The 9,750-nt window shown below is 58.6% G+C and overlaps 1 pseudogene; it reads left to right on the top strand.

Moving 5' to 3' along the window:
• The first annotated feature begins 171 nt into the window (after positions 1-171).
• On the top strand, positions 172-3,622 carry LOC119923263 (annotated as a pseudogene).
• The last annotated feature ends 6,128 nt before the right edge of the window (positions 3,623-9,750 follow it).

The raw sequence follows: 9,750 nt of genomic DNA, 5'->3' as shown, positions 1-9,750 counted from the left end.
TTACATAAAACTTAGGTTTTCCATCCCCGGCCTCTCTCTCTCTCTCTCGCCTCGCCGATCACTGAACGAACCCATCCCCGGACGACGGGTGACATAAATGGCGACGAGGATGGGATCGGCGATAGGCGACAGAGAGCCGAGAGGGCTTTTTGAATTCCTCGCGGATCAGGGATGGAAAACCCCAAGATGGGACAGCCAATGCGTGGAGAATCACTGGGAGGACCCGGCCAATCCGGTGAGGGAATTTTGTGATTGGCGGGTGGCTACCCAAATCAGGAAAAGGAAAGGAAAGACCGCCCTCCTCGGTCTCCTAGCAACGGCGCTGCAGGCCGCCGCCCAGGACCGCCGGCGGTGGCGGCAGGAGCGGGCCGCCCTAGAGGAAAAACTAAAGGAAAGTGAGACGAAATGCCTCTTACCGCAGACAGCGGCCGAGGTAAAAATGCAGCAGGTGATACTTTTAGAGCAGAAATTGGCACCCCGGGTGGCTAAGGAGTTAGAAGCACAGAGGAAACTTCCCGTAACTGAGCAGGAGATGAAGCGGGTCATATACTCGGAGCTGGGTGGGAAGAATCTCTCTGGGGAGGAGAATCGGGATCCCGATCCCTTACCACAACTGGAACCAGCTTCTTCCCCGCGCGATTGGGAGGTGCCCCCGCAGAACCCTGAGGGGCAGCCCAAGCCCCTCTATCCTATTATCAAGGAAAAGCGGAATCCTGAGGGAAATGTCACCACCCAGACTACTCACTTCACAGCTACTGAACTCAGGCAGCTCTCTAAGGAGTTTTCCCGGGACCCCGGGGAGCCGGTGATAGGCTGGTTGTCCAGGGTATGGAAGGGAGTGGCGGCCCAGCTGGACCTCAGCCCAAATGAAAGCAGCCGTCTCGATTTGGGCCCAGGGGTGGATATGACCCACACTCACACTCAAGGTCGTACCCTCTGGACCCTCGCGGTACACTGGGCTCGGACAGTCCCCCGGAGTGAACAGGGAAGGGCCGGAACCCTCCGCTGGACCGACCCAGCTACATTAAACCAGCATCTCCTGGTGCTTGGAATTGAACAACTCCTGGATGAGATGGAGAAAACTCAGGAACCAAGCCCCTGGTCCCTCCCCGCCCAAGAGGGCCTACTTCGTGCAATAGTAATGGGTGCACCCCCAGGGCCGGAGCGCGGGCTGGCCCACCGTTTGAGGGATAGGGCCACTGGGGTACAAACTTGGAGCACTTTGGCCAACGTGGTCAGCAGTGACTGGGCCCTATTCCAGTCCCCTAAGATGCCGATTACCCGGCGTGTAGCAGCCATGATTAGGAAAGGCCTGGGTTTCAGGAGGGCAAAGCCGGTTCCAACGAATAGTAAAAGGGATACCCACCGACCCCCACAGCGGGTCGGCTCAGGAAGGTTGGGCCCAGGAGAACGGGTGATAATATGGAGGGAATTAAGGGAGCGGGGATTTCCTATGGATGAGCTGGATGGGCTGCCCACACATATCCTGAAGCTGCTCACTCAGGAAGGTAGACCAACGGCCCCAACCACCACGGAGCGGGGAAATTAGAAGGGGGATCCGACGGGCCCGGCCGTTGGACGGCGGCCGCGGCCCTCTCGCAACCCGGGTGGCCCCGCCCCCCGTCATATGACCGTCCCAGTAAATGATCGTCGGAAAATCTTACCGGTAGACACCAGGGCCCGGGTATCTATGATGAGGAAGGATGCTTGGCAAGGAGGCCAACCATCAGTTGCAGGAAATAATTCCATAATTGGGGTTACTGGGAAACGGGGGACCCTTCCCGTCACCCGAGCACCCAGCTACTCAAGAAAATTTGCAAGCTAAAGCATGGGGGTAGGAAACTTAACCACTTTGCCTTCAGGGCTAGAGCTATCAGATGGGAGATCGAAAGGGAATTCCTTTGAGGGAAGGCACCTCCCTCTAGCAAAGGGTTGCCTCCCTCCTAGTGAATGGCTGCCTTTCTCAGTCTAAGGCACTTCCCCATAGAAACTACAATGGCGGTCATTAGAAATGAATTGGGAGTGAACTTGCCATTGTTCTCCCAGCCTAGGAACAACTGGAGGGGTGGTGATTTAATCATTATATCTGAAATGCCATTGCCTTAAATTTCTCTAACTTAGTAAACGGTAAAAGCAGATCAAATACAAAAGTCATCTTGATATATTTGAAATGATAAATGAATCTGATTGGGCAAACCTGTGCAGCTAATCCCAATGAGGGCTGCCCACTAACTTTGGTAGAGGCTTGGAGATCCTCCAAGACCTAGACCCTTCTCTTTTGCAGACATCATGCCTGGGAGAGGGGGAATGACGACACATCACTCTGTGAAACTGCTTGGCCTGCTCGTCACTTAACGTGTTAAATATTAGAACACGCAAAGTCCAGATTTAATTGCTGCATATTACAAATTATATGTATTAGAACTGGGGTTTGTTCATCTTTGCTTGTTAAATTGGTTCAGATGGTCTTTAATATAAAATCTCCATTTTTCAGGATTGACATTGCAAGTTCTGCATGCTGTCTCTGCTAGCTAATGGGCAAAAGCAGCTGTATGTTATTCGGTATCATACATATGTACAGATCTGGATGCCTACTTTGTCTTTGTGATTGTTTCCTTTTAAGGGACTGAAAAGGTTTAGTAATCATATCCCAAGGATTTTGAAAGCAACAGAAGAATAATTGGAAAATTTGTTAAAATTGTTAGTTTTTAAGAATGAGCTAAGAATAATTGTTTAATGTCATTAGGAAAAAGCTATTATTTCAAACTTTATCAATCATATCTGGCTATATGATGCTCCTGGGTACTTCTCTGCCTCACAATTCTATGGTCAGGATTGCCTGACTTCCAGACAGGCCCAGCAAAGGAATCATCACTGAACTGCCTCCCAGAGAGCCTGTCTTCAGTCTTAGCCATGGTGTGACATCATCAGGGAAGGGAACCTATTTCTACCAGGCGACCTGTTCCTGTTTCAACATGACCGGTATTTCTCGCCCCCTCACTCCAGTGACTCTGAACAATTGGAAACGATGATCTCTGGCAGTGTACCATGCAGCTAATGAAGAGTCCCCACCACCAGAGGAGTTTTGTACTGGTTCTATGGACTCTTTAGACTTGAGGAGGGAAACTCACTATTCCAGGGGTTGCTGCTACTTTTGCTCCTGGCGGTGGGCTTAGTGGGAGGATGTTGGTTCTTGAGTTGTTGTTGCTCAGTCCTGTCCTCACGGGTGCGGCAAACACTACAGCCATCCCCGGGTCCTGCCCCTGTGTGCTACCTTAAGACCATCGTGGTCCACCAATCACCCTCCATACCTCCGGTCCACACACCTTGAGGGCTCCGCCCCATCACCCCTGGCCAGGGGATGGGCCCCGTCCTCTGCCCCAGCCCATGGACCCACTTCCCCGGCTTCCGTGGCCAGCCGGGGAAGGACATAGGTCCTTGCGGTTAAGGGAGGGACAGCGCTGGTGGGCACGGCCTCCAGCGCCACCCCCACCACCATGCGCCCCGGAAGGGACGTAGGGGAGGTTGGGGTCAAGTGGGCACGTTTGGCGAGGGCCAAGGGGTGGTATGTGCCAGGGTGACCCTGGGCACCGGCCATCTTGAGGTCAAATACCACCTCTGACGCAATTCCTCTGGCCAGAGGGGAGCGGAGCGGAAGGATAGGTGTCCCTCACCTCCGTGCTGACCAAATAAGGTATGGAGGCAGGAAGGGGCGGAGATGGAGCAAGCAGAGGACGGAAACAGGAAGGGCCCACGCCACAGGTGATATAAATACCTGTGGCCTCTGACCTTCTGGGCAGAACATCGAGACGGGCACCAGCAGCAGGAGCAGCCGCAGCAGCAGCAGTAGCAGCGGCGGCCCACGTGTCTCTCTCCCTCTGCCCAGAACGCCAGACGGCCGCTCTGCAACCAGAACCAACACACTGAGGCAAGGGCCGCGGAATGGGTGAGTGTCTCGTGGGTGGAACCCAGGTATCCCGCTGCTGATGGGAATTATGAGTGGATTCCTCCCATGTAGGGAGAGCACATTGTGAGAGCTAGCCACCCACCATGTGCGCGGGTAATGTAATGAATTCTTCCCATGTGGGAAAGTAAGTGGATTCTTCCCGAGTGGGAAGTGCATATGGGTGAGAGTTAACCAACTCACCCACGTGCGATTAACGGATGATTGTGTTCCTCCCGTGTAGGGAAGCTCTAATATTGCTCATTGATTCTATTCCTCCCGAAAGGGAAGCTCAATTACAAGTGAATTCTCCCGGCGTGGGTGACCACGTGGCGGAGGCCGGCCGGCCGCCCGCCACGTGCGTGGGAAATCAGGTGGATTCCTCCCGTGTAGGGAAGCTCTAATATCGCTAATTGATTATATTCCTCCCGAAAGGGAAGCTCAATCCATTGCGCACTTCGCGGAATAAATTTTACATAAAACTTAGGTTTTCCGTTCCCGGCCTCTCTCTCTCTCTCTCTCTCGCCTCGCCGATCACTGAACGAACCCGTCCCCGGACGACGGGTGACAGTACCCTGTCTCCTCCTGGATACATCCTGGCCTCTTTTCCCCATCTGGTACCCCATCTCCTGGTCTAGGTACCCCTCTGCCTCCCGGCCCTGGTTCTCCTGTCTCCCAGCCCAGGTACCCTTCTGCCTCCTGGACCTGGTCCCCCTCTGTCTGCTGGTTCTGGTTCCACTCTGCCTCCCAGCCCTGGCACCCCATCTCCAAGCCTAGGTACCCCTCTGTATCCAGGCCCTGGTCCCTGTGTCTCCCGGTCCAGGTACCCTTCTGCCTCCTGGCCCGGGTCCCCATCTGCCTCCCGTCCCTGGTCTCCTTCTACATCAAGGCCCGTGGTTCCCTCCCCATCCCGGCCCAGGATCAGCCTTACCTCCTGGCCCTGGTCCCCCATTTCCTGGCCTAGGTAACCCTCTACCTTCTGGCCCTGGTCCCCCTCTGCGTCCCCGCCTTGGATCCCCTCTGCCTCCCGGCCCAAGTCCCTCTCTGCTTCACAGCACGGTTCTCCCTCTACTTCCAGGCCCTGGTCTTCTCTCCGTCGCTCCCCTGGGTCCCCTCTATCTGCCCATTCTGGTCTCCCTGTCTCCCGGTCCTGGCACCCCTCTACCTCCCGGAGCTGGTCCCCCTGTTTCTCGTTCCAGGTAACCCTCTGCCTCCCGGCAATGGTCTACATCCACCTCCCGTCCCTGGACCCCCTCTGACTCATGGCCCTGGTCCCCCTCTGCCTCCCGGCAATGGTCGCCCTCTGCCTCCCTGCCTTGGTCTCCACTGCCTTTCGGCCCGGTTCCCCCTCTGACACCCGGCCTAGGTACCCTGCTGCCTCCTGGCCGCATCCTGGCCCCTTTGCGCCCTCTGGTAACCCGTCTCCCAGCCTAGGTACCCCTCTACCTCCCGGCCCTTGTCCCCGTGTCTCCAGTCCCAGGTACCCTTCCACCTCCCAGCTCTGGTCCCTCTTGCCTCCCGGCCCTGGTCTCTCTGTGCCACCCGGCCCTAGTTTCCCTCTACCTCCAAGCCCTTGGGTCTCTCTGCTTTCCAGCCCTGGGTCCCCTCTACCAACCGGCCCTGGGCCCCCTATCTCCTGGCCCTGGTACCCCTCTACCTTCCGGGCCTGGACCCGCTTCCCAGTCCAGGTACCCCTCTGCCTCCCGGCCATAGTCCACCTCTGCCTCCTAGCCCTGGTCCCCCTCTGCCTCCCTGTCCTGGTCTCTCCCGCCTCTCGGCCCTGGTCCCCCTCTGCCTCCAGACCCTTGTATTTCTCTCCTTCCCGGCCCTGGGTTCCCTCTGCCTACCGTTCCTGGTCCCCGTTTACTGGCCCAGATACCCCTCTGCTCCCTACCCCCTGGTCCCCACTTCCTCCCAGACCTGGTCCCTCTCTGCCTCCTGGCCCAGGTACGCCTCTGACTACTGGCTCTGGTCACCCTCTGACTCCTGGTCCTGGTCACCCTCTGACTCCTGGCCCTGGTTCCCCTTCTCTCGGCCCAGTTAACCCTCTACCTCCTGGCCCTGATCCCCCGTCTCCCGGCCTAGGTACCATTCTGCCTCCGGACCCTGGTCTCCCTCTCCCTACCCGTCCTGGTCCCCATCTGCCTCCTGGCCCTAGTCCCCCTCTGCCAGTCAGCCCTGGTCACTCTGTCTCCTGGTCCAGGTACTCCTCTGCCTTTTGTCCCTGGTCCCCCTATTCCTACCTGCCCTGGTCCCACTCTGCCTCCAGGCCTGGGTTCCCCTCTCCGTCACAGCCCTGGGTCCGATATACCACCCGGCCCTGCTGCCCGTCTCCTGGTCCTGGTTCCCCTCTGCCTCTAGGCCGTGGTCCCCCTGCCTCCCGGCCCAGGCTCCCTTCTGCCTCCCGGTCCTTGTCCCCCGTCGCCTCTCGGCTCTGGTACCCCTGGGTCTGGCCCAGGGACACCTCTGCCTCCCTGCCCTGATCCCCCTGCCTCCCGGTCCAGATAGCCCTCTACCTCCCTGCCCTGGTCCCCCTGCCTCCTGGCCCAGGTAACCCTCTGCCTCCCGGCCGTAGTCTCGCACTGCCTCCCAGCCCTGGTCCCCCGTCTCCCGGCCCAGATAAACCACTGCCTCCTGGTCCTGGTGCCCCTATGCCTACCTGCCCTGGTCGCCATCTGCCTCCCAGCCCTGGTCCCCCTCTGGCTCCCGGCCCTGGTCACCTTCTTCCTACCTGTCCTGGTCCCACTATGCCTCCAGGCCCGGGTCCCACTCTGCCTCCAGGTCTGGTTCCCCCTCTCCGTCCCAGCTCTGGGTCCGATATAGCACCGGGTCCTGCTGCCCATCTCCTGGCCTTGGTCCCCCTCTGCCTCTAGGCCATAGTCCCCCTGTCTCCTGGCCCAGGCTCTCTTCTGCTTCCCGGTCCCTGCCCCCCGTCGCCACTCAGCCCTGGTACCCCCTGCCTCTCGGCTCTGGTCCCCCAGTATCTGGCCCAGGTACCCCTCTGCCTCCCTGCCCTGGTCCCCCTGCCTCCTGGTCCAGGTACCCCTCTGCCTCCCTGTCCTGGTCCCGCTACCCACTGGCCCAGGTATCCCTCTGCCTACCTACCCTGGTCCCCATCTGCCTCCCAGCCCTGGTCCCCCTCTGCCTCCCCGCCCGGGTCCCCCAACGCCCGGCCCAGGTACCCCTGTGCCTCCTGGCCTTGTTCCCCCTCTGCCTACCTGCCCTGGTCCCCCTCTACCTCCTGGCTCTGGTGCTCCTCAGCCTCCCAACCCTGCTACCCCTCTGCCTCCCTGCCCTTGTCGTCCCTGCTTCTCGACCCTGGTCCCACTTTGCCTCACGGCCCAGGTACCCCTCTGCCTCCTGGCCCTGGTCCCCCTCTGTCTCCCCACCCTGATCCCCATCTGGCTCCCAGTCCTGGTTCCTCTGTGCCTCCTAGCCCTGGTCTCCCTCAACCTCCATGCCCTGGTCCCTCTCTCTGTCCCAGCCCTGGGTCACGCTTACCTACTGGCCCTGGTCCCTCTGTTTCCTGGTCCCGATACCCCTCTGTCTCCTAGTCCTGGTCCCTCTCCGCCTCCAGGCCCTGTTCTCCCTCGACCTCCCGGACCTGGTCCCCCTCTTCCTCCCTGCCCTTGTCGCCCCTGCTTTTCCGCCCTGGTCCCCCTTTGGCCCCCTTCGGGTACTCCTATGCTTCCTGGCCCAGGTCAACCTCTGCCTCCCGGCCTAGGTACCCCCCTGCCTTTTGACCCTGGGCACCCTATGGTTCCAAGCCCTGGTACCCCTCTGTCTCCAGGCCCGAGTACCCCTCTCTGTCCCAGACCTGGCCCTGCTGCCCATCTTCCGGCCTGGTACACCCCTACCTCCTGGCCGTCGTCCCCATGTCTCCTGACCCAGGTACCCCTCTGCTTCCCGTCCCTGGTCCCTCTGTGAAGTCCGGACCTGGTCTCCTTCTACCTCCAAGCCCTTAGGTCTCTCTCCAACCCGGCCCTTGGTCCCCTCTACCTCGTGGCCCTGGTCCAACTGTCTCCCGGCCCAGGCACCCCAATTTCACTCATTCATTCCATTGTATTTATTCAGGGCTTATTGTGTGCAGAGCACTGTACTAAGCGCTTGGGAAGTACAAGTTGGCAACATATAGAGACGGTCCCTACCCAACAACGGGCTCACAGTCTAGAAGGGGGAGACAGACAACAGAACAAAACATTTTAACAAAATAAAATAAATAGAATACATATGTACAAATAAAATAAATGAATAGAGTAATAAATACGTACAAACATATATACATATATACAGGTGCTGTGGGGAGGGGTAGGAGGTAAGGTGGGGGTATGAGGAGGGGGAGGAGAGGGAGAGGAAGGAGGGAGCTCAGTCTGGGAAGGCCTTCTGGAGGAGGTGAGCTCTCAAAGGGGCTTTGAACGGAGGAAGAGAGCTAGCCTGACAGATATGCTGAGGGAGGGCATTCCAGGGCCGGGGGATGACGTGGGCCGGGGGTCGATGGCGGGACAGGCGGGAACGAGGCACAGTGAGGAGATTAGCGTCAGAGGAGCGGAGGGTGCGGGCTGGGCTGTAGAAGGAGAGAAGGGAGGTGAGGTAGGAGGGAGCCAGGTGATGGAGAGCCTTGAAGCCGAGGGTGAGGAGTTTTTGCCTCCTGCCTCCTGCCTCCTGGTCGTCGTCCCTGTTTCCTGGCCCAGGCACCCCTCTGCCTCCCGGTCCCTGTCCCCCTCTGCCGCCCTGCCTGATCCACCCCTGCCTCTCGGCCCAGGTCCCCCTCAGCATCTTGGCCATGGTTACCCTGACTCTCGGCCCAGAGAACCCTCTGCCTCCCTGCTCTGGTCTCCCTCTGCCTCCAGGCCCTGGCCCCTCTATCCATTCCACCTGAGTCCCCTCTACCTCGTGGCCTAGGTCCCATTGACTCTCGGACCTGGTCCACCTGTCTTCCTTCTCCCTGCTCCCTCTGTGCCGCCTGGCCCTGGACTCCCTCGACCTCAAGGCCCTGGTCCTTCTCTCCGTTGCAGCCCTGGGTCCCCTTTACCTGAACACTCTGGTCTCCCTGTCTCCTGACCCAGGTACCCCTCTACCTCCTGGCACTGGTCCCCCTGTTTCCCGGTCCAGGTACCCCTCCGCCTCCTGGCCATGGTCCACCTATGCCTCTCGGCCATGGTCCACCTCAGCCTCCCGGCCCTGGTCCCCCTCTGACTCCCAGCCCTGGTCCCCCTCTGTCACCCAGCCCTGGTCATCCTCTACCTCCCTGCCCTGGTATCCCCCATCTCTCAGCCCGATTCCCCCTCTGACTCCTGGCCTAGGTACCCTGTCTCCTCCTGGATACATCCTGGCCCATTTTCCCCATCTGGTACCCCATCTCCTGGTCTAGGTACCCCGCTGTCACCCTCACCCGGCCCTGGTCCCCTGTTTCCCAGCCCAAGTACTCATCATCATCAATCGTATTTATGGAGCGCTTACTGTGTGCAGAGCACTGTACTAAGCGCTTGGGAAGTACAAATTGGCAACATATAGAGACAGTCCCTACCCAACAGTGGGCTTACAGTCTAAAAGGGGGAGACAAAACCAAACATACTAACAAAACAAAATAAATAGAATAGATATGTACAAGTAAAATAAATAGAGTAATACATTTGTACAAACATGTATACATATATAGAGGTGCTGTGGGGAAGGGAAGGAGGTAACATGGGGGATGGAGAGGGGGACGAGGGGGAGAGGAAGGAAGGGGCTCAGTCTGGGAAGGCCTCCTGGAGGAGGTGAGCTCTCAGCAGGACCTTGAAGGGAGGAAGAGAGCTAGCTTGGCG

The sequence above is a fragment of the Tachyglossus aculeatus genome, unplaced genomic scaffold, assembly GCF_015852505.1.
Source record: "Tachyglossus aculeatus isolate mTacAcu1 unplaced genomic scaffold, mTacAcu1.pri scaffold_165_arrow_ctg1, whole genome shotgun sequence".
Lineage (NCBI taxonomy): Eukaryota > Metazoa > Chordata > Mammalia > Monotremata > Tachyglossidae > Tachyglossus > Tachyglossus aculeatus.
This window is presented reverse-complemented; position numbering and strand designations above follow the sequence as displayed.